Source organism: Lepidochelys olivacea, assembly GCF_965140295.1.
Source record: "Lepidochelys olivacea isolate rLepOli2 genome assembly, chromosome: 9".
In the NCBI taxonomy this organism is placed as follows: domain Eukaryota; kingdom Metazoa; phylum Chordata; order Testudines; family Cheloniidae; genus Lepidochelys; species Lepidochelys olivacea.
In genome coordinates, this window is record NC_140419.1 from 95412699 (window position 1) to 95438572 (window position 25874).

The window sequence follows — 25874 nt, forward strand, 5'->3', positions numbered from 1 at the left end:
GCAATCAACTGCCCTGCTCACACATTTCTAATATAAAGGGAAGCATGTGGCCCTTTAAACGTAAATGATGGAGTTACAGCACACGAGGAATCTAGTCCATCTGGGAACATCTATAACTGGGAACTTTCAGAACTATGAAGAGCTGAAATACCAAAGGAAACCCACTGCTTCACTACCTGGCACAAAATATGGCTCATGATACTGTTATAAAATTGAATGGTTATCAATATAATTTAATTTAATCACTTAGTGGTCATCTCTAGTGAAATTAATATTCTTAAATATTCATGCCACGACATAGCTCTTCTTAACCTGCAGAAGGACCTCGTTAAAAGTGTTAGCCCAGGAAAATAGACAGTTATGGGGCAGCTGTAATTGGATCTGGAACCTTTCACCTCAGGGTTACTGGTTTGAATCTAATCCTGCTCGATAGTGATAGAAAACTATACTAGCACTTCTAATTTGAATCAAAAATCTTTTGAACCAGAAGAATGAATTCATTACCGTCGGATGATTGAACTCCATCTTATTAAACTGAACAGAGAGAAATAGTTAAATATTATTTACAAAACATAATGATTAATACTGTAACTCTGTATGTACGTAAAATCCCAGGTGTTTAACATTAAGAAGGCCAGATGAGAAGGTCAAGAAAATGTTATGGAAAATGTCAAAGCACTATCAAACATTTTAAAGGTCATTCCTAACACAAAGGTGACTTCACATGGAAGAGTAAAGGGGGAGATCCAGGATTGTATCACCTTTCCAAAGGGATGGGAAAATGGTGAAAGTCATGTCAGGAATAAAGAATATGAAATTTCCAAGTAGATAATATCAACCCTTGTGTTATAATAGAAAGTAACATTACCGGAAGAAAACCATGCTGGAACTATAAAATGGACTAATGTAATAACGTTTATAAAACCATGAGATTTCTGAACATTTAGCCATGAATTACAAAGGCATCCATTCTATAGTGAAGATCTAAATTTCAGCTTCAATTCAACAACAAAGACTGATATGTACATACAATTCTGTCAGTTGAGCAGTCTGTAGCATAGGGTAAGATTGCTAGGGAGATGTGGGATCTGATTTTCAGAGGTGCTGAGCACCCAGAGTGCTGGAGGTGATGGAGGTGATGGAGGTGATGGAGCTCAGCTATCCTGAAAATCGGGCCCATGCAGGATAAACTAGAGCACTCTCAGTAGTCTTATGCCTCCATATGCAATGTTACACACATACAAGTTACTTCCCTCTGACACTTGATATTAGCAAAGTCTGTCATAAATTACTTCTTTCTTACACAGAGCACACTACATCACACATAATCAACTACTCTAAAGAACAGTAGTAGGTGTGACATGGGTAGGCCAGATGCTAGCTCTTGCCTATGCTGTAGGCCTTAGCTAAGAACTGACAAACTCATAGCTGGAGACCAGACCAGATCACACATATGTTAGTTTTGCTCAAAATAGGTATTCGTCTTATAAGAATGTATTTCATGTTTAGATGCTATGAAATGCTTGTAAATTGTTGCCTGCATTGATCTCACTTGTAATGTCGGTAGTCTATGCTATAAGAAAAGATGTAAGGTTTTCTTTATAACTTTGAAAATGTTTGCTGTGAACACAGGCACAGGAATGGTCGCCCCCTCCCCAGCAAGAAGGACTATCAAACTCAGATGGACCATCAAGGAACATTGCAGTAGAAAGGATTGGTGAACGGCCTTATCGCATCTTGGAAATCTTGTGTGCAAGGAAGCTCATCCTGTAGACTTGGAAGCTGAATGAAGGAAACCATACAAGGCCACAGGGAAATTGTCCATCTCTTTGCCACTTGAACTCTGATGGAGCTAGAGGTACCAGACTGCCTCCTTAGCCCATCCTGAAAGACACTTGAACTGACAGATCACTACAACTCTGTCACTCTTAGGATCTAGATGGTGACTCATGTGTGTGTATATGTTTGCTTGCTTTAACCTGTAAATAACTCATTTTTTCCCTAGCTAATAAACCTTTAGAGAGTTTATTACAGGATTGGCTATAGGCATTGTCTTTGGTGTAAGATCTAGAGTACTAATTAATCTGGTCTCTTGGGACTAGAAACAACCTGAACATTGTGTGACCATTTCTCACCAAGTCCAGTTTGCCCGAGGGGTAAGATGGACTGGAGAGTCAAAAGGGATGGTCTGTGACTCCATGGTAAGACTGTTTAGAGTGACCTAGGATTTCACATTTGTTACTGGCTCGGTAAAATATAATTAGAGAACATACCACCAGTTTGAGATATCTGCCTTGTTTCTGATAGTCTGCCCTGAAGTAGGCACTCTCAGTCATGAGCCTCTCCCGACAGTGTCTCATCCTTTGAGTTCTATTCTATACAAGTTCTTATACCACACATCACCTTAATATCTAAGCACTTTCTGCCAGTACATTAAGCAATGCTACTCCTCATCTGTCATGTATTGCTCATGCAGCGAATTATCTTGTTTTTGTCGGAGTTTAGGGTTCTTTATTAGTTTTGTTGTTTTATATAGCAATATAGATAGAGATCTCTCTCTTTTTCTCCCTCTCGCTATATACCTATGCAAAGATTGATGAACATGGACTCTGAACTCTAACTGGCTTGAGCAGGAATTCAGGGTACTCAGCACCCATGCAGGAGACCCTGAGCATCTCACCAGAGCAGGCCCCCAGAGTCCAGAATATTGCATCAGTGAAATGTGTGAAGGGAATGAATAACACAATTATCCTTCTCATGTTGTTTCCTATCTCCCTTTGGAGGGAGCATCTAGTAATTTTTATGATTACACACATTAGGTGTACCTATTCTGCAACTTTAATTATTAAGGATTCAGTATAAAAATATATTTTATATCTGCCACACTTCAGCAATCTTTAAATTCCTAACCTATTGTCCTTTGGGCTTCAATAATGCAGAAGGCTGATGTACGTGTTACTGAGCTAAGCCCCAGAATTATTGCCTTTGAAGAAAATCCTCCTACAAACTGGTTGCACACATTCAGCAGCATTTCCAGCTGTCTTGTCCGAACTGAAGCCACCACCAACCGTCTCCACCTCCCACCCCTCCCCACTGACCTCTTAGCTATGATGCTGGCTCTTGGGATGCTCCCAGTATTGTCTTCCTTTTGTCAGAAGTGGAAGGTTAGAGCAGCTTTACTTTTACAGGATCTTTGATGGCAGTCTAGTCCCGATGGCGGACTCTACCCAAACTGACGTCCTTTTGACTTTCCTGCCAACATAATCAAACCATGTGCCACATGGTGTTTTAAAGCATTAAAAACTATTAAAACCCGTGTCCCTCTCCGCCCCATAAACACTGCAAGCAGGGCTAGTTGGCATGGGTGGTGGGTGAACCGGCCCTTGGGGCAGGCTAGCCCCTGGCCCCTCCCCATTTGCCTGAGGCCCTCCCCCTCCCCCTTCCCTTCAACCCTTCTCTTTCCTGGAGCCCAGACCACCCCCACCATGGCCACCAGCCCCCTGGCTGGAGCGCCCCCAACCCTGGAGCACCAGGCAGGGGACACAGCCCCAGCGTCCCCAACCCCAGCCCCGGAGCACCTGGCGGGAAATGTGGCCCCGGCCCCAGTGCTCCCAGCCCCATGCCTTGTGAGCATCGGCCCTAGCTGCCCCCAATCCCTGCGGCAGGCCGGCCTGCACCAGCCCCAGCCTGGACCATGGAAGGGTGGGAACTGGAAGCAGGCAGGAGGGGACCTGGGGGCAGAGCGTGGGCAGGGCCACCCATGCTAGTAGGTACACAGGGGGTTGAAGTCCAATGTGCTCTTTGAAATTCTGCACTAGCCAGCACCTGGTTATACTCAGGAAGTACAAGCACTAGTATTCTGAATGCTTCAGGTGAAGTACTGTAGGGGTGCTGACGTTAATGGGGGGCTCTCCATTGAATTACTCTTGGACCAGATGTTGAGAGGACCTCTTGATCCTCTTGTGCCATCCAAGCAGTGACAACCAGATTCTAGCCCTGCACACACTGAAAAACATTAAGGCCCTGATCCTGCATTCTTTCTGAACCCCAAACTTTCACTGACTTTGCTGGCAGGAATATGGAATTAGGTCCAGATGTTGCAGAACTAGCCAAATTATTTCCTATTGTTATTTTCTTTCCTTGCTGAAGTATTTTATTGAAGACGACTGGGTGAATCAGAATACAACAAACAGAGTCAATGACCAGCCTCACAAAAGAGAAACAGTTACGCATGATAAACACACTCATGTTTTGAGGCGTTGCTATGAAAGTTGCTAAACCAGATTAAATCCAACTCTTTTAATCCAGGAGTATTAGAGACTAACAAATTTATTTAAGCATAAGCTTTCGTGGGCTAAAACCCACTTCATCGGATGCAAGTACCGCAAGTACTCCTGTTCTTTTTGTGGATACAGACTAACACGGCTGCTACTCTGAAATCTTTTAATCTGGTAACACTTATGCAAAGTCAATTTTTAATTATAAGAAAGACAGTCTCTGCACAGAACAATTGTAGCTTTTAGAGATTAGTGGGTTGCAGATCTAAACACTTCAATTAAAACTTTTTTGTATAGTGCCATCTAAAATAAGGCATAGCACCAGGGATTATGGGTGATCTATGCTCTGGGCTATTGGCCAGAGATTTGAACTCTCACAAAGAAAGCTCTCCAGGTTACCTTGAAAAAGGCTACAATCAATCTCCCCTGTTTGTCCATTGGGCTTTGGATGAGAGAGAAGCCTGAAGGCTGCCAATATTTATGTATTTATGTTTGGGAAATGCAATTTTTTCTGACAGTGACATTCATCAAAAAAACAAAACACAAAATAAAGCAACATATTACAGTGGTTAATTTTTCTTTTCTCTTCCATTGCAACTGCACTATTACATTTCATGAAGTTTTCTCCAAGCTCTTTAAAGCAGTCAGTTTAAAAAATCAAGAAGGGTAGTGGGGGAAAAGTTTTCCTAACTATACCAATGGAATTTTTTTTTTTTAAAACCCAGTATAGACAATGTTATATTCATACATAAATGCCTCTGTTGAGTTTCTCCTTCAGCTCATCTGGTAGAGCATTAAAGTTTGGCTACTTGGGTATCCCAACACATGGACTTTGATTCATATATTATTGATTTGTTATTAGTTTATAAATTAGTATAGAAGGTATTTATTATCCTTGAGGGATGCAGTGTCCTCAGTGGTGGACTTCTGAATGTCACAGTTCTATTGGTTGAGTGAATATTTTCATACAAGATAAGACAATATGTTAACAGAAAAAAAAAGACAGGAAAGTTCAAGATACACGTGACATGTATGGATGGATGGATGGATGGATGGATGGATGGAACAAACATGAGATGATTCCCCCCTCCCTGAACATATCAGGATGAGAGACTCTTCCGTCTCCTTTGGCTTTCAGTTAAATGAGAACATCTGAAAAACAAGTTACTTCTTTTTACTCATCTAATTTTGCATTAGAGATATGTCTCTCTCACTTAGCAAGTCTGATCTACCCCCTGTCCACAAGTACATTCATTTCAGAATGGAGTATGAACACCAAGAGAGAAACAAACACAACAACATTTAAGCTCTTGCATGATTAGATATTTCAAGATTGTCTAGAAACCTAAAAGAAAAGGAGTACTTGTGGCACCTTAGAGACTAACCAATTTATTTGAGCATAAGCTTTTGTGAGCTACAAATCACTTCATCGGACGCATACTGTGAAAAGTGTAGAAGATCTTATTATATACACACAAAGCATGAAAAAATACCTCCTCCCACCCCACTCTCCTGCTGGTAATAGCTTATCTAAAGTGACCACTCTCCTTACAATGTGTATGATAATCAAGGTGGGCCATTTCCAGCACAAATCTAGGGTTTAACAAGAACATCTGGGGGGGGGGGTAGGAAAAAACAAGGGGAAATAGGCTTGAATAGAGACTGGGAGTGGCTTAGTCATTATGCAAGGTAGCTTAAGTTAAATTGTATCCAATTTGCAAATGAATTCCAATTCAGCAGTTTCTCGCTGGAGTCTGGATTTGAAGTTTTTTGGTTGTAAAATAGCGACTTTCATGTCTGTAATCGCGTGACCAGAGAGACTGAAGTGTTCTCCGACTGGTTTATGAATGTTATAATTCTTGACATCTGATTTGTGTCCATTTACTCTTTTACGTTGAGACTGCCCAGTTTGACCAATGTACACGGCAGAGGGGCATTGCTGGCACATGATGGCATATATTACATTGGTGGATGTGCAGGTGAACGAGCCTCTGATAGTGTGGCTGATGTTATTAGGCCCTGTGATGGTGTCCCCTGAATAGATATGTGGGCACAGTTGGCAACGGGCTTTGTTGCAAGGATAGGTTCCTGGGTTAGTGGTTCTGTTGTGTGGTGTGTGGTTGCTGGTGAGTATTTGCTTCAGGTTGGGGGGCTGTCTGTAGGCAAGGACTGGCCTGTCTCCCAAGATTTGTGAGAGTGTTGGGTCATCTTTCAGGATAGGTCGTAGATCCTTAATAACGTGTCGGAGGGGTTGTAGTTGGGGGCTGAAGGGGACGGCTAGTGGCGTTCTGTTATTTTCTTTGTTAGGCCTGTCCTGTAGTAGGTGACTTCTGGGAACTCTTCTGGCTCTATCAATCTGTTTCTTCACTTCCGCAGGTGGGTATTGTAGTTGTAAGAATGCTTGATAGGAGATCTTGTAGGTGTTTGTCTGTCTGAGGGGTTGGAGCAAATGCGGTTGTATCGCAGAGCTTGGCTGTAGACGATGGATCGTGTGGTGTGGTCAGGGTGAAAGCTGGAGGCATGTAGGTAGGAATAGCGGTCAGTAGGTTTCCGGTATAGGGTGGTGTTTATGTGATCATCGTTTATTAGCACTGTAGTGTCCAGGAAGTGGATCTCTTGTGTGGACTGGACCAGGCTGAGGTTGATGGTGGGATGGAAATTGTTGAAATCATGGTGGAATTCCTCAAGGGCTTCTTTTCCATGGGTCCAGATGATGAAGATGTCATTAATATAGTGCAAGTAGAGTAGGGGCGTTACGGGACGAGAGCTGAGGAAGCGTTGTTCTAAAATCAGCCATCAAAATGTTGGCATACTGTGGGGCCATGCGGGTACCCATAGCAGTGCCGCTGATCTGAAAGTATACATTGTCCCCAAATGTAAAATAGTTATGGGTAAGGACAAAGTCACAAAGTTCAGCCACCAGGTTAGCCGTGACATTATCAGGGATAGTGTTCTTGATGGCTTGTAGTCCATCTTTGTGTGGAATGTTGGTGTAGAGGGCATCTACATCCATAGGGCCAGGATGGTGTTATCAGGAAGATCACCGATGGATTGTAGTTTCCTCAGGAAGTCAGTGGTGTCTCGAAGGTAGCTGGGAGTGCTGATAGCGTAGGGCCTGAGGAGGGAGTCCACGTAGCCAGACAATCCTGCTGTCAGGGTGCCCATGCCTGAGATGATGGGGTGCCCAGAATTTCCAGGTTTATGGATCTTGGGTAGTAGATAGAATATCCCAGGTCAGGGTTCCAGGGGTGTGTCTGTGCGGATTTGATCTTGTGCTTTTTCAGGGAGTTTCTTGAGCAAATGCTGTAGTTTCTTTTGGTAACTCTCAGTGGGATCAGAGGGTAATGGCTTGTAGAAAGTGGTGTTGGAGAGCTGCCGAACAGCCTCTTGTTCATATTCTAACCTATTCATGATGACAACAGCACCTCCTTTGTCAGCCTTTTTGATTATGATGTCAGAGTTGTTTCTGAGGCTGTGGATGGCATTGTGTTCCACACGGCTGAGGTTATGGGGCAAGTGATGCTGCTTTTCCACAACTTCAGCCCTAGTGTCACTATATTTCCAATTTATATAGGACATATTGTACTGCATCAATTCTGCTTTACTATAAGCATTTCAGCCTTTTAAATATGACTTAGGTAACTCCCCTCTCTTGTAAGAAAAAAGATAACTAAATGACATTCAGTTCAATGATTCATGCTTATAGCTGGAATTGGTGAGCATTCTAAATAGGTCATTCATTTATTTTTAAGTTATTTTCTTTTAATTGTCTATGTAGTTTTTGCTGCCAGCGTGGCTATCAGATATAATGCTTTTTTTCATCCTTACCCTCAGTCTTATAGATCACAATGAGATCAAGCCAAAGAGGATAGGTTAACATCATGATATTTTTCCTTCAAATATTCTACTTACAGAGAATAAGTGAAAGCAGGAGAGATTATTGAAAAGAGGTCAGCTCCTTATTTAAGTGGACAGCTATAGCATCTCTGTCTGATGAGTGGTCTGATTTTAGATATTGGAAAAAAGCATCCTTGTTGTAATTCCAAAGTCTGTGGTATTATAGGGTATTTAGTAGGGATGCATTTCAGCCAAAAAAGCTTGACATTGAGCATCTGATTCAGTGTGCATCTATAATTCAGCATTATGTACATTTCATAGAGTCTGACCACTTCCTGCCAATCATTCACTTATTTATTTAATAAGGAGGGCATGGGACTGGAACACATCTTTCCACACAAGGAACACCATGAATAAGACAGAAAATAGATCATATTGCCTCTATATAAATCAATGTTACACCCACATCTTGAATACTGTGTTCAGATGTGGTTCCCCCATCTTACAAAAGTTACATTGGAATTGAAAAAGGTACAGGAAAGGGCAACAAAAATTATTAGGGGTATGGAACGGCTTCCGTATGAGAAGAGATTAATAAGACTGGGACTTTTCATCTTGGAAAAGAGGCAACTAAGGGGGGCGGGGATGTGGTCTATAAAATCATGACTGTGTGGAGAAAGAAAACAAGGAAGTGTTACTTACTCCTTCTCATGACACCAAATGAAATTTAATAGGCAGATTTAAAAACAAACAAAAGGAAGTATTTCTTCACATAACGCACTGTCAACCTGTGGAACTCTTTGCCAGAGGAAGTTGTGAAGGCGAAGATCATCACATGGTTCAAAAAAGAACTAGATAAGTTAATGGAGGATAGGTCCATCAATGGCTATTAGCCAGGATGGGCAGGGATGCAAAACCATTCTCTGAAGTGTCCCTACCCTTTGTTTGCCAGAAGCTGGAAATAGGCAACACGGAATGGATCACTTGATAATTACCTGTTCTGTTCATTCCCTCTGAAGCTCCTGGCATTGGCCATTGTCAGAAGACAGGATACTGGGCTGGATGGGCCTTTGATCTGATCCCATATAGCCATTCTTATGAATAGATCATTCACGAACCTAAAAACACAGTCCATTCAAAGGCTATCAGTTCTGTCTCAAAAGTAAATGCATTCATGGCAAAGGCAAACCTTGAAAGGTATAGACACAATGAGCCAAACTGAGCCCTGTTGAAAATGTCATGGAAATCAATGAAGTTACCCCAATGAGACATACTAGATTGGTGACACTGGTAAGGACGTGCCTCATTGGACTTGTCTACACTAGACAATTATAGCGGCTAAACACATTAGTGCCGGCCTATGTGCAGCTAGCCCATTGCACAGCCATTTGCATTATCACTTTCATTTCATTTGCATTTATCCTTCCATCCAGATACAGCAATATGCTTGCCTACATTAGCCCGTCAATGTTACACATTGACACAGGCGAAGAACACAGGGCTAACATAAAAAGGTACAATGCACGCCCACCGGAGCTCCGTGTATGAATACACGGACTTACAAATTCTTAATTTGTTTCCCGTGACTATTCACAAAATGTTTGCTATGTCTGGGAACCGACACAGCCCCAACGCCATATCTGCTATTTCCACAGACATTCCTGCCAGCAAACTCAGTGACAAGAATCCTGGGCTTGGAAAGTGACTGTAAAAAGAAGACCGAGTAGAGTCCAAAGCAAAATGAGTTTTTATTTGAGTAAATATCAGCTGGGATTTTTTGAACTACTCTGCCAACTCCATAATTGTCTCTTACCTATAGATCAGAATAGGGAATATTTTAGCATTGGCAGGGCCATATTGGGAGACTTCTACTACTTGTGCCAAGCTTATTTTAAATTATACACATATTCAGCTCCCAGGATTCTCAACCTTGCATTTTTTTCCTCGAGAAGTAAAATTCATTATAAAATAAAATATGTATGACATCTGAAAATTATCATGAAAGACCAATACTCATTATGACTGTATTTTATATGAATAAGTCAGACATTTCTTCAGTTGTCAATCAGCCTTATTCACTTCAAAGGATTTTGGATGTTATTTTCAGCGCAAACTTTGTTTTCTCCCCAGAAATAAATATAATTACTTCATGGAGATTTCAACAGTTCTTCTTATTCATTATTTATTCTGGCTTTGTTTGTAAAACATAGGGACCCAATCCTGAAGTCTATATTCACTAGCTTTTAGTTCTTACTCAAGAAGAATTCCCATTGCCTTTACTATTACCTATGGGTAGTTCAGTAGAGCTTTGAGCAATGGGAAAAGAAGATTATTGAAGCATGCTGAATATAGGATATTGGGGAGAGAAGTGAGACAATGCATATAGTTAATTATATAGCTAGCATCAGCATTACAGGCCCTAGATGGGTTCACTTTGAAAAGAAATAGGAGATCACTGTATAGGGTTTCAAACACTTGATGGGCTGAACCCAGATTGCTTGATGCATGTACACAGCTTGCATCCAGATTGTGCAGAATCTAAGACTTCATTAAAAAGAAAAATAATGTTGCTGTCCTTCCTGTTTTGGGGAAAAAACAACAACAACACACCTTCCAAATGTGAACCAAAACCAGAACTGATTCTGTCTTTCTGAATCTGCTGGTAGCCAGAAACAATGATTCAGAAACAATGATTCCGAGGTGTGAACTTAAAACAGCGGTGAACCCCACCAGCACTCTCACGCTCACTTTTGCCCTGTGCTGAATTAATCCTCCCCAAACCCATCACCATTTAGAAGAGTTTCTTAGGCAACTGCTAGTTGGAAGTGCAGCTCCTGCAGGAGCAGTGACCCTATGGAGGGTGGGAAACCGAGATATGGCACCAGATCTTGAAGAATCAGTAGGTTCTGGGGTTGAAACTCTGCCAGCTCAATGAGCAGAAACTCACAGATTTCCCAGGCTTTCCCCCATCTGTTGTGGACTTGCACTGATGTAGCTTCTTGCATGTATTTCAAAATGTTTCATAATCCATCAGAACCTGCACCTAGCATTTTAAACAGCTACCTTTAAAGATGTGATCTTTACTGTTGTCATGTTAAAGGATCATTAATTTTTTATCATAACCCCTTCAATTTACTTATGAAAACTGTACTTTTACTTCTTTTGGAATAGACATGGTTTGTATACAATCACACTCATAAAATGGAGAGCTCAAATTGTGTAGGAGCTGTTTGCCAGTTCATATAGGTATCCGTAAATGTAACACATTTCTCCTCAACTTGGCAGGCAACTGAAAAAATTACATCCAAATCTAAGGTGCTTTATTAAAATATGTAGCTAACCCAATATCTAAAGAAAGAGAACAATATGGCTTGGTAGCCTTTGAATTTAATGATTCCATGTTAGCAGTGGGATAGCCTGAGAACGGCACATGGGACTATTTCCTCCATTGATTTGCCTAAACCAGTTTGGGCTAAATTCACAAAGAATCGCCGGCACGGTGACACTGAGTATTACAATACCTTACTTTTAGGCACCTAGAAAATCACTGGGATTCATGAAGCAAAGTAGGTACCTAGGTTCCCTATATAACCAATAGGGAGAGAGGCACCCCAGAATGAGATTCACAAAAGCCAGCACAGTAGGGGGCTCCTCGCCTAAGCTGGCATCTCCCACTGGTTAAGCCAAGGGATGTGTGATAAGCCTGGCCACTCTCTCAGATGGGTACCTAAGTTCAGGCTGGAGGGGCGTGCTTTCCTTTGCTTGTGATTCTCTGTTTAAACCTCTTGGGTTAGGCACCTATGGTGTTTTACTTGGAGGGTGGATGCAAGTCTCTCTCCACCTTAGGAGTAGAAGGGATCTGCCACCTCTCAGGTGCATGCCTTAACCTGTGCACTAAGGAATAGTCTGATGTGGGCCTCTCTCCCCTGTGGAAGCTGTTCCACTGCATATAAACAATGGAAGACTCACTGGGCCAGAGAGGGAGAGTAGAAGCATGAGAATGATTCTGTAGCCGGGTGGTAAGAGCATTGGTGTGGGAGAGCCAGGATCCAGTCTCTCAGCTCCTATACCTTTTTAAAAAAATTATTTATCCACAATGGAACAGCTTCAATGGAAGAGACCGAGTCGAGTCACAAATCGGCACATCCCATAGACCGGTGGCTAGGGTGCTCTCCTAGGGTGACCAGACATCCCGATATCAGGGGCTTTGTCTTATATAGGCAACTATCCCCGCCTAAGTTCCCTCTAAGCTGCATGGCCATGCAGCAGCCTATTAAGTGCCATGCAGGCGCTCAGGGCTGCGTCGGGAGAGATGCCTCTCCCTCAGCCCTGGACCTGTCGCGGCCAGGGGGAGTGGTGCCCCTCCCCTGGCCCCAAACCAGTCTCGGCCCAGACCTGCCACGTCTGGGGGAGAAGCGCCTATCCCACGCCCCAGCAGGGAGAGGTGCCTCTCTCCTCCAGCCTAGGTGCTGGTGGAGGAATGTCTATCCTGCCCGATTCATGAAGCACCCTGGGACTCAGGCATCCAGACACCTGGTGAGCTGCTGCAGTGCACATGCTCAGAGGAAGAAACATAGGCATTATGGAATGTTTACTTCCAAAAGTTAGGCCCTGAGCAATTGTAGGTGCCTACAGGGTTCAGGGCAGCTGAGCAGGGGGTGGGTTTGTGAATCCCAGTGGGGCCCGATTCGGGGACTTAGGCACCTAAAGTTGCAGTTAGGCACTTAAGTCCTTTGTGAATCTAGCCCTTTGTAAATGAAACATGGGTGGTTCTGCAAGTGGTTATGGGCTAGATTTTAATCATACAACAGCCCTTTCCCTGGCACAGCTCACTGCATCCTCCATGCCTGCTCAGCCAAGGTTCTGCTCCTACCTCCACCTCGCTCCCCTGGATGGATGCACAGCAGTAATTGCTATCTGGACTCATGAGCCCTAACAGATGTGCTTTCCCCAAAAAACATCTGTTTATATGGTAGCATCTGTGGAGCTGTTATTTAATAATATTCCCACCAATGCTCATGCTGCACAAAGATATTTTGCATTGATGGAAACTGACAGGACCATCCAACTCTGACTACATCAGCAAATCTTTTGCTGCTCCTGGGTTCAGCAGTGGACTAGCATAAATCTGGACTCTTTGGTACAGGTCTCTCAGAGCTGTCTGTCTGGTCTGTACCTGTAATTTCAATTTATGGAGACAGTTGAGCACATGTTGTGAAGACAAGAGTATTAGCTTGGCCCCATCACCCAGTGCATGTTCACAAATTAATTCCACTTTTGAATCGTATGGTTCATAATTCTGAAGCTAGCACAAAAGAGCTGGTTAAATGTCCGCTCTTCACTTGATGACTTTGTGAAGGCTTAGTCGTCTGTTTGGCATGAGTTTTAGTACTTTATATGGCTGTACATCAAAATTGAAAGCAAACTGCTCTGGCTTCTGTGGCTGTCACTTAGAATTTGTAGAGGACAAAATGACTGCCTGGGAAAAAAGCCCACCACAGTTATTGACGGAGCTGTTAGATTAGGCTTAAAAACTTAACAGAAACATCTTCAAAACACCACAAGCAACCAGTGTTCACCGTAACGCTGGGTATCAATTTGCAACGAACAATTTATTCAGCTAATTTAGAGCTTTTCAGTTCACAAACTGTTTTAGAACAGATTAAGTTTGACTTGTATATTCACTATTGAAAATTGTTAAGTAGAGCCAAGCTCTGATCCCTTTATTCACTAGAGGTAGCAGCTTGTCCCACTAATGATTCCCCAAGTGATTTACATGGGACCACTTGTTGAATAGGGTATTATTATCCCATGTGAAGAAGGGGTAGAGCTCTATGAATAATGGATTTTCCAGTTTGGTAACAATTCTAAAAAATAAAAAAAACCTCTATTTTGGGAAAAAGTCAGATGATATATTATTATTATGACACTCTTTCTATTCCAATAGTAACTCAAGAGGATATTTACATAGCTGAAACTGAAGTTGAGCATTTTAAAATCAACAGGTCTGGATAACTTGCATCCAAGAGTTTTAAAAGAGCTAGCCAGGGAGCTTGCTGGACCATTAATGTTATTTTCAATAAACCTTGGAACACTGGGGATGTTCCAGGAGACCGGAAGACAGCTGATGTTGTGCCAATATTTAAAAGGGTAAATCAAATGACCTGGGAAATTATAGGCCTGTCAGTCTGACATTAATCCCTGGCAAGATAATGGAGTGGCTGATATAACAGTTTAAGAAGGGTAATATAATTAATGCCAATCAACATAGGGTTATGGAAAATAGATCCTGTCGAATTAACTTGATATCTTTTTTAAAAGATTACAAGTTTGGTTGACAGAGGTAACATTGCTGATGCAACATATGCAGACTTCTGTAAGGCATTTGACTTGGTACCACACAACATTTTGATTAATCAACTAGAACAATACAAAATTAACATGGCACTTATTAAATGGATTAAAAACTGGCTAACTGATCAATCTTAAACTGATTGCTGCAGAGGAGCACGTGGATTGGACAGAGACTTCTCTTAGAGGAGAGTCGATTGATAGAGATTCTCTAGGTTTTAGTCAGGAGGAGAGGATGGAAGAGGATAAAGTATGGGCCAGAACAGATGAGAAACATTCACATAACAAATAATCTGACACATCAGAAAAGGGCAGACAAACAAACAGTGACAAGTTTTTAAAGTGCTTGTACACAAATGATAGAAGTCTAAATAATAAGATGGGTGAACTAGAGTGCCTCGTATTAAAGGAGGATTTGAAATAATAGGCATCACAGAAACCTGGTGGAGTGAGGTCAATCAATGGGACACAATCATTTTGGGGTACTAAATATACTGGAAGGACAGAACAGGTTGTGTGTGTGTGGGAGGGGAGTGGCATTATATGTGAAAGAAACTGTAGAATCAAATGAAGTAAAAATCTTAAATGAATCCACATGTTCCATAGAATCTCTATGGATAGTAATTCCATGCTCTAATAAGACTATAACCGTAGGGATCTATTATCGACCACCTGACCAGGACAGTGATAGTGACGATGAAATGCTAAAGGAGATTAGAGGGGCTATCAAAATAGAGAACTCAATAGTAGTGGGGGGTTTCAATTATCTCCATATTGACTGGGTACATGTCACCTCAGGATGAAACGCAGAGACAAAATTTCTCGATACTTTAAATGACTGCTTCTTGGAGTAGCTGGTACAGGAACCCACAAGGGGAGAGACAACTCTCGATTTAGTCTTGAGTGGAGCGCAGGATCTGGTCCAAGAGGTAACTATAACAGAATGGCTTGGAAATAGTGACCATAATATAACAACATTTAACATTCCTGTGGTGGGGAGAACACCTCAGCAGCCCAACACTGTGGCATTTAATTTCAGAAAGGGGAACTGTGCAAAAATGAGGAGGTTAGTTAAACAGAAATTAAAAGGTACAGTGACTAGAGTGAAATCCCTGCAAGCTGCATGGACACTTTTCAAAGACACCATAATAGAGGCCCAACTTAAATGTATACCCCAAATTACAAAACACAGTAAAAGATCTAAAAAATTGCTGTCAAGGTTCCTCCCCCACTCTGAACTCTAGGGTACAGATGTGGGGACCTGCATGAAAAACCTCCTAAGCTTATCTTTACCAGCTTAGGTCAAAACTTCCCCAAGGTACAAAATATTACCCCCGTTATCCTTGGAATGGCCGCTACCACCACCAAACTAATACTGGTTACTGGGGAAGAGCTGTTTGGACGCGTCCTTCCCCCCAAAATACTTCCCAAAACCTTGCACCCCACTTCCTGGACAAGGTTTGGTAAAAAGCCTCACCAATTTGCCTAGGTGACTACAGACCCAGACCCTTGGATCTTAAGAACAATGAACAATCCTCCCAACACTTGCACCCCCCCTTTCCTGGGAAATGTTGGATAAAAAGCCTCACCAATTTGCATAGGTGACCACAAACCCAAACCCTTGGATCTGAGAACAATGAAAAAGCATTCAGTGTTTTACAAGAAGACTTTTAATAAAAAATAGAAGTAAATAGAAATAAAGAAATCCCCCCTGTAAAATCAGGATGGTATATATCTTACAGGGTAATTAGATTCAAAAACATAGAGAACCCCTCTAGGCAAAACCTTAAGTTACAAAAAAGATACACAGACAGAAATAGTTATTCTATTCAGCACAATTCTTGTCTCAGCCATTTAAAGAAATCATAATCTAACACATACCTAGCTAGATTACTTACTAAAAGTTCTAAGACTCCATTCCTGTTCTGTCCCCGGCCAAAGACGACTACCGACAGACAGACCCTTTGTTACTCTCCCTCCTCCCAGCTTTTGAAAGTATCTTGTCTCCTCATTGGTCATTTTGGTCAGGTGCCAGCAAGGTTACCTTTAGCTTCTTAACCCTTTACAGGTGAGAGGAGCTTTCCCCTGGCCAGGAGGGATTTCAAAGGGGTTTACCCTTCCCTTTATATTTATGACAAGAGCCATCATGGCTGAACCACCATATAAAAGAAGCAGTGAGAGAAAAAGGCATCTTTAAAGAAGTGGAAGTCAAATCCTAGTGAGGTAAATAGAAAGGAGCATAAACTTTGCCAAATTAAAGTGTAAAAATGTAATATGAAAAGCCAAAAAGGAGTTTAAAGAACAGCTAGCCAAAAACTCAAAAAAGGTAAAACATTTTTAAGTACATCAGAAGCAGGAAGCCTGCTAAACAACCAGTGGGGCCCCTGGACGATCAAGATACAAAAGGAACACTTAACGATAATAAAGTCATTGCGGAGAAACTATATGAATTCTTACTTCAGTCTTCCAGGCTGAGGATGTTAGGGAGATTCCCAAACCTGAGCCATCCTTTGTAGGTGACAAATCTGAGGAATTGTCACAGATTGAAGTAAAAAGAAAAGGAGTAATTGTGGCACCTTAGAGACGAACAAATTTATTTGAGCATAAGCTTTCGTGAGCTACAGCTCGCTTCATCGGATGGCTCACGAAAGCTTATGCTCAAATAAATTTGTTCGTCTCTAAGGTGCCACAAGTATTCCTTTTCTTTTTGCTTCATAACATGGTGTCTGTATAGCATCCAGGTTTCGCATGCATACATCAAAGTTGGCAACACGATGGCTTTGTAGGCCATCAGTTTTGTTTGTTGACTAATGCCTCTGCACTCCCACACATTTGCACATAGTCTGCCAAAGGCCACCCTTGCTTTTGCAATTCTGGCATTGGTTTCATCATCATGAACTCAGTGTGACCGCATACTGCCAAGGTTGGTGAATTTGTCCACTGCCTGGAGAATCTGGCCATTAACTGTGATAGCAGACTGTATGTAAGGCTTTCCTGGGGCAGGATGGTACATCACTTCTGTCTTCTTGATGTTGATTGTAAGACCAAAATTGTCACAAGCTGAATAGAACTAGTCCATGCTCCGCTGCATGTCAGACTCAGATTTGGCATTCAGGGAACAGTCATCAGCGAACAAAGATCACAAACAGTCACTTCCAATACCTTCCTTTGCCTTTAGTCTCCTCAGATTGAAAAGCCTGCCATAAGTCCAGTATCTGATGCCAATCAGATGTTACGAAAGGCATCTGTAAGCACAGCAGAAATCACACTGAAGAAGGTTGGGGCCAACACACAGCCCCGCTTGACTCCATTGGTGACTGGGAATGATTCAGATGACTCACTGTTGTCCATAATGTGAGCGGGCATGCCATCATGGAATTGCCAAACCATTGTGATGCATTTCTCCAGGCAACCAAATTTTGCTGTGACCTTTCAAAGGCCCTCCTGACTGACTGTCTCAAATGCTTTTGTTAGGGCCAAGAAAGTCATGTACAGGCTGGAGTTCTGCTCCTAGCATTTCTCCTGAAGTTGACTAGTGGCAAATACCATGCCTATGGTCCCGCATCCTTTCCAGAGAGCGCACTGACTCCCAGTACAGTAGTGGAAATGCCTGGAAATCCAGAGGTGAGGAATCGGGAACAAAATAAGTTCACTATATAGATGTGCACGTCTGTAATGGCTCTGTTATAACATGGAAGACAGTGGCATAGGGCCACAAACCTTAGTTATAATAATTCTACTTGAACTGCTCAAGTGCCTAGTCCCTACATAAGCCTATTGTTAGAGGGTGGCTGGCCCTTGTAAATAAAACAGGTCCAGTTTCTCTGTGCCAGAACAGGCGCTCCCACTTTGGCCAACGCAGACAGCTCTGCAGCACCTGGGACGTTAAAGCATGAAGGAGAATTTGAGAGAAAGAGATTTAGGATTGTTTGAAAACAAAAACACCACACCAGTGCAAATATTCTGGGTAATTAATTATTGAACACAGATGTTGTTTTGGTAAATAGCCCATGTTTACTTCCTTCCGGGAATCCTGGGTACCTGCTAGCGGTCGTTCCTCTCACACATTACTGAATCAACCTGGGAGGCTGCCTGTGGGAATCTGTACAGCAGCAGCATGTGCTATTACTTGGTCTGTGGAAAAGCAGAGGACCTCAGTCTACAGGGCTGTCACTCTGGTGCCTTTCATAAACTCGGCATTCATGCTAAACTAATACAAGCTGCAGTGTTGGCTCACTTCTAAAATTATAAAAAAAATAATGAATAATCCAGCACCTTATTCTTTTGTAAAATGTCATGAACTTTTCACTCTGATTTGCAAATTGCCCCAAAGCACCCTATGACAGTTACAACTAAATGCTAAGTTAAATTTATTCATACATCAAAATGGTTGGTCAGCAGTTCATTCCCTCCCAGATTGTATAATCATTATATAGAAGTGTACTGAAGACTAAAATGATGTCTTCATTGTGTTTAGGAAAAGAGCAATAATGCAAGAAATGACTTCTCATTTATTTATGCACAGCTGCACGTGGAAATATCCACTTTGTTCCTGCTACAGAGCAACTCCGAGTTTTGAGGTTATAGATCTGGCAAACTAATATTCTAAACCTGAAGGTATTTTTTCCCTAAGATTTCCAGAGATTTAGCTATCTGAAAATTACCTTTTGTATTCCGCCCCTCAGCATGATAGTTTGGATTGCAGCAAAGGACAAATGGAGGACATCACAGTAAAAAATTCCTCTATAATGCCAGCTGCTAAAACAAATGGATGTACTGATTTACAGTATCCAGTGCTAAAAGGGACCATTTTACCAGTATGATCTTGTCTAATAAAATGTTGTGAATGTCAAACCTTTAGCTGCAAGGACATTTGAGACATAAAGGAATTAAACAGATATTTTGCAAGCAGAGCAGCAAACTGTAGTATACTTATCTGCTTTTTAAATTAAATAGCTCCCCCAAATTCCTTAAAATGCAAGAGTTTTATGAGGAGAAATTGAATGGCACATGGCCTAAGTGTCATACACAGCACACCAGTTCAAGAAATGAAAACAGTTAAAGCCTTTACCATTCATATTTTATATCTTGCATGAAATCTGGAATAAAATTCATACCATAGGTCCCCCACTTCCTTACCCTTTCCTGTACCAGTTTTCTATTTTAATCTCAACAAAGTGTTAGTGCATTACTTATCTTAGAAGCCTGCGAGTTCTCTGAATGCCACATGCAGCTCCAAATAAGCAATTGGTGTGATCCGTGGAATTATAGCCAGGAAGAATATGGTCCCATAACTAATTGGCCAACTCCCATTTTCTTTTTCCTCCTCCTCCCAAACACCCAATAGCATTAAGCATATGGTGTAGTAGGACAGCAGCTCCCCTAGCTGCCAGTTCCATCACTGCCTATAGTTATAGCACTGTTGGCTGGGAGAGTCAGTAACAGTTAGTGACTGATAACAGTACATAGGAAGGAATGGGCTGAATAAGGAACCAAGTGGCTTTCAGTCTCACTTGTCAGATTTCTTCCAGGGTGAGTGGCCCACAGCAGGAAACCTGGGTTTAGGCAAAAGCCCTGGCAAAACTGAGACTGTCCTCATTACTTTGCCTTGGTAGGGCAGGCTAGCTCTGCCAAAAGCACATGAGCTCCCAGCAGGTGATACAGAAAGCCCTAAATGTTCCCCACCAAACCTTCTTAGTGCTGTAGAAGGACACCAAATAATATAGCAACCCATGTGAGAGAAACGAGGCCCTTTCCCCCTCCTTCCACCACAAGACACGTAAATGAATGTATCCATGTTTAGGGTAGGAGTGAGGTCTGGGTGGCTAAGAAAGTCAGGACTCCTGGATTCTGTTCCTAGCTCTGGGTCTTTGGGAGGCTGGTCTACTGATTAGTGCACAGTAGAGCTGGGAAGTAGGGTTGTATCATATTAATGTGAAACCAGCACAGCACTTAGGAGTCCTGATTCCCAGTGTTCTCTCCACCAGGTCATACTAGGTGTGTGTCTTTACGAGGCTTGGAGGGTTGTCTCTTATCAAGCATTTGGGGAACCTTGCAATAAGCCTTCGTTACTTCCTTGCTTATCCCCCAGGCACAGATCTGCCTCTCCAGTCCTTGCCTGCATCGCTCCTCGACAAGGAGAGGTGCACCGTGGCTGTTGTAGAAGCGAACAAAGTGCTTTGTCCTGCATTTGCCTCACTTCCCGGGGGGGCAGATAATGGGGTGCACTGAAAGCTTTGTCCATCCCAAAGTTGAACTCCAACAACTCAGTTCAAAGGGAGGACTTCATAGCCTTTATTTTTTCCTCAGCACCGGGGGTAAGCTTGTGGGGGAAATGAGGATACCAACGGTATAGCTAGATCGAAGCAGAGGTATAGAATCCAGCATCCACTGGCATTAGAAAGGAGCAGGTAGCTCTGAAGTATTCCACCTTCCCCAGGAGCATGGGCATGTTTGTAAGGTGAAGTGGGGTAGAATAACTACGGGGCTATGCTCCGATGCACCTCAGAACAGAAATCCCAAATCACGAGGAAATTGAAGCAAGACAACCAGGTAGATGCTCAATCGGAACAGGTAATAACCAGGCCTCAGTTAAGTCAGCAACAGTCTGGACAAAAACAGTCCAAATGGCAGGTTATGTAGCAGCTGGCCTTGAGTAACTGCACACACCCAGCACTAGGCGTACGCGCACACCCACACCCACACCCAGAAACAGTAACTGGAACCCTGAGTTCAGGGAGCAAGAACCAGGAAACAAACGGGAACAAGGATCAGAAAGCAATAGTCAGGAAGGCAACACACAGTGGTCATCACATAAGGACATGTCTACACTGCAGATGGGAGTGTCCTTCCCAGCACAGGTAGGCAGACATGCTAGCTCTGCTTGAGCGATCACATTAAAAATAGCAATATAGTTGGGGTAGCAGTGGCTTGTGGCATAACAATGGACCCAGAGGGTCCGGGCAGGTTTGTGCTCAGGCAGCTAGCCTGAGCTGATGCCCATGCTACCCCAGCTGCACTGCTGTTTCTAGTACACTCGCTCGAGTAAGTTACCATGTCTGTCTTCTCACACTGGGAAGCATGGGCCCAGCTGCAATGTAGATGCACCCTTAAGACACCTTTGCTAACGGTCCTCCAGTGTGATGATGCCACTGCAGCAGGAACAAAGGCTTGTATCCAAGGGCACATCCCTATTTGAATTTACTGCACTTTGAACCTGATTCCCCAGAGTGGGTATAAGGTGATTCACCATCAGAATCTTAATGCAAATAACTAGGCAAAGTTCAAGGCTGAGGAGAATCACCCAACTCACTGCTGCTATACTGCCAGTGTCTATGGATGTAAGACTCACACTGTGATTGAATTGCAGCAGCATACAAGTTACACCTTGTAGTCAGCGGGCGCTCCCACCCCTTGTCTAATGACACTGGTATTAGACATTCACACCATTTCTTATGCCACAATATGTATGACCCTGGAAGACTGGAGAAAAGCAATCCAGACAAATTTAGTTAAACTATCATTAGAATGTCTTTGGGTCTTCCGAAATATAGAGCAGTCAACAATGTGCAAAAGCATCTTCTTTGGTTAAAGATGAGGCACTTCAGCCATAATGTGGCACAAAACAGATCTCGGTGTATCAAAGCCGTTTAAAAAAAATTAACACGCAAGATTTCCATTTTCACATCTAAAATATGTATCCTGTAAAGTTTACCAAACCATGGGTCATTTTAACCATGTCTGTAACCAAACAAATGTGGCAAAATGTCAGTGGATGCCAACTGGAGTTACCCTGGTGAATCAAAGTGATGCATAGTCCCTAGTTATTGACAAACTGAGCTATTATATGCAGGTGTTTCAGAACCCCTTTGGTTTTCATAGCAGGATGGTGGACCATAATATTTTCTGTGCCTTCCACTGGTTGTGCAAAGGTAATGGAAGGATTCCAGCTCAGGATAGGGTTAGTAATGACATGGAATTAAGAAGTTGCATGTAAAAGCCAAAACGTAGATACCTGGCATTACAGATGAAACAATCTAACAAAAGAGACATCTTACCTTTTGTTATACACATTTAGCTATGCTATGCTCATGGTAACATTAGGAGTTCCTCATCACATTGCAATTTAATTTTCATCGACTTCTAAAACACACAATATACTCAATCTCCTTCAAATCATATTATACCTCATGCTGACCTCCAAGGTGCATCATAATAAACCTAGTCTCCTTCACATTGTAAAATAATTCTTAGCAACTTAGTTCTATTGCACATTGTAAAATAACCAACGGTCTTCAAATGCCACAGTAATTACCACTGATTTCAAATGAATATCTCAATATAATTTTGACATTATAATGTTATGCTCATTGCCTTGTGTGGCCTATCAAAACACAAGTCCCATTTTCCCACATGAAACATGATGTTACAGTGAATTTATTTCTGTTCTAAAAGAGAAGACAGATTGTCACCATCAGGTCCATAACACAGAAGACCCTTCATGAGGAAGCTTGAGATGAAGAGCAACAGTGGGAAGTTCAGAGGGCAAAGGTGGGTGTGTCTGGCAACCAAGATCATTACACTAGTTTCTGTGTCTCACAAGTGGCTTATGTTTGTTTTCCAAGAGCCAACAATTTAGTTCAACTACAGAAGTGGAGCAGTAATAATAATATATTGCCTCGGCCACTTGCAAAGCCTTAAGAGAAAAGCCAGTAGAAGAGTGCCACCTGGCAGCCAATCACAGGTCCTTTGATAAGTTAATGGCCCTTTCCAAAAGTGAATGCACCTTCCTCAGTTATCAGACAGCTGGAGCGCATGGCACCAGTGCACTGAGAGGTTAGCTCTTCTTATGGCTGTTGTTTTCATATAGGTACGAATGGACGTGCAGTAAAAGGATGGTCATCAACTCTGTAACTGCACTGTCCACCTCTGGCTATGGGCTGGGCTGGAGAAAGTTTGGCTAGATCCCAGTAACCAATTCAGCATTTGTGACTGACTGGCTGTGCATCAGGTGCATGGTGAGCTGACAACTCATCGGTAGGAAAAGCCTACTTAAATCCTTCCTTACGAGTCACCAACTATATATAGCCTCTCATCTGCAGTGCAGAACATGGGGTAGTCCCAACGCCTGTCATAGCATACATATGAATCTTCTGTTGGCTAGACTACTGAATTAGACCCGTATTCTAATAGGCCAGTGTTTCTAATGGTAACATTTTTCCTTATAAAATGGATGTGACTTTCTATATGCTACCATGTGAAAAGACATAATTAAAAAAAATGTTTAATCTAATTAATACCATTGGGTTAAATGTAACAATTGAAATAATGAGCATATTATTTACCATGACTGATTATAAACTTATTTTCCACAATTCATATCAGTGTTTCAGTTGCTCAGGAGACTTAGTTAGGTAGGCTAATTTGACAACATCCTTGTTGTTTTGCTTCACTCATACTAATTAACCTCTTAACATCTGTCCTTAGTTCCTCTCATGGGCTTAACTCACAGCTAAGGTGTCCAATATAGACCATCTTCCCAAAGCCCTGTGTTTCTTTCACTTGGCTGCCGGCTCATTTTTTCATACTGGCCTTTCCCTTTGAGGTTCTGTTCCGTATTGCTAGAAAACCGATTTTACTGCTGAAATGTATTCCTCTGATGGAGGGGAAGGGGGAAGAGGGGATTGACACTGAATGGTTCCTAAGACTATGAGTAAAGCTGCAAAAAACCCATGTAGGATGGTGAAGCCTCCAAGAAAAATCTGGACTTTGCAAGACATAGCTAAGCAAACAACTGTGCAAACTCCATAACTTTTGAGGTTCACAGAGGAGTAGCTATCATGTCATTAGTTTGATCTTAAATACTGCACTGAGATAATAGCAGTCAAGCCAACAGACTGCTGAACTTTAATTGTCAGAAAGAGCCTGACCTGCTCATTGAAGCCACTGGGAGTCTTTTCAATGTATGGGAGAAGGCTGCAGCTATAAAATTCAATAAGTATTTAGATTTGTACAAACTATGATGAGAGGCATCCATCCAGTGCCTTGAGCACCTTGACAGTCTTTCAGGAATACACAAAAGAACGCAGGCATATCATTTACCCCGATCAAATCAAAACCCCAGTGATAAGTAAAATAAATCAGTCTCCCCACACAATCACTACACTTCTGCTACCAAGCTGTACCCAACATCCATCTCTCACAGATACAGGAGTTACAATGGGGTTTGAAGAACCCCCTGAAGGCTAATGGGCTTGGAGAGGAAAACTTGACAATAGGAATGATAATTGCTGCATTCCCATGTCATAATGGAATAAACACTGCTTTAACATTCTACACTCTGGGGAGCAGAAGAAGCTGCAGGTTAGACTTTTGAAATCATTATCTAGAAAAATGGCTTTAACAACTTATAAATATAATGAAGTTTAGTATAGTTTTAATGGTGTTTCTCTGCATAATGTGGCTGAATGAATGACTGGATACATTGCAATCATTGGAGATACTGAAATGAAACCAATAAAAAGAACATTCACAAATGGCTTTATTCAGTATAAGCTCCACACATGGATCACCCATGGTTGCCACATCCAGACCACTTACACGATTCACTCCCGAACGATAAACAGAACCCTTTATAGGGTTAAATCACAAAAGGTCCAAGACTGGACTGTGATCAGTACAGTTACTGCACCAATGTGATCCTACGAAAGTTTAACACAAGTGATCAAGTGGCAGATCTGTCGTTTTCATCGCTGGCCCTACAGTAAGTGACAGGGTTTATTCTGGATCTGTCAGTTGAGTTGGTTCATGAGGTACAGGAAAGAAACCCCCAGAGTAAAGAAGTTGCTTGAGGTTGGCTCTAGGATGTCTTACTGGAGAGTTGCAAAAGTTTGGGAGTTTGCTGCAGTTCCTTTTTTTCCTCTTTTCTCTGCCCAAACTCCTCAAGGGAGTTACTTCTGGGTGAAACAAGTGCTCTGAATATTCTGCAACAACTATAGAGATGTATATATTTTCATTTGCATGTGAATTTAAGGCCACAAAGGACCACTGTACTAATCTAGTCTGACCCCTGCTTAACACACACAGACCATTTAACTTCACCCAGTGATTCCTGCCCTGGGGGAAATTCATCTTACCTACAACATAAGGTTGAATGCTAACAAGGCTAATAAGAAATGTGAATGCAGAGGTAATACTCAGGCTTTTGCTCCAAGACTTTTGAAATTTGAAGCCATGGTTGAACATTTTTGGAGTGGGAAAATGAATAAACTATCAGTGACCACAAAACTTTTAAATCTCAGGTGAAAATCTGTAAATGTACCCCTAGAGCTATAATTAAAGAAAAAACCTTATGCTACAGAGGGAAGACCATGCCAGAGAGAAATCAGAATTTCATCCCAGAGCATGTAC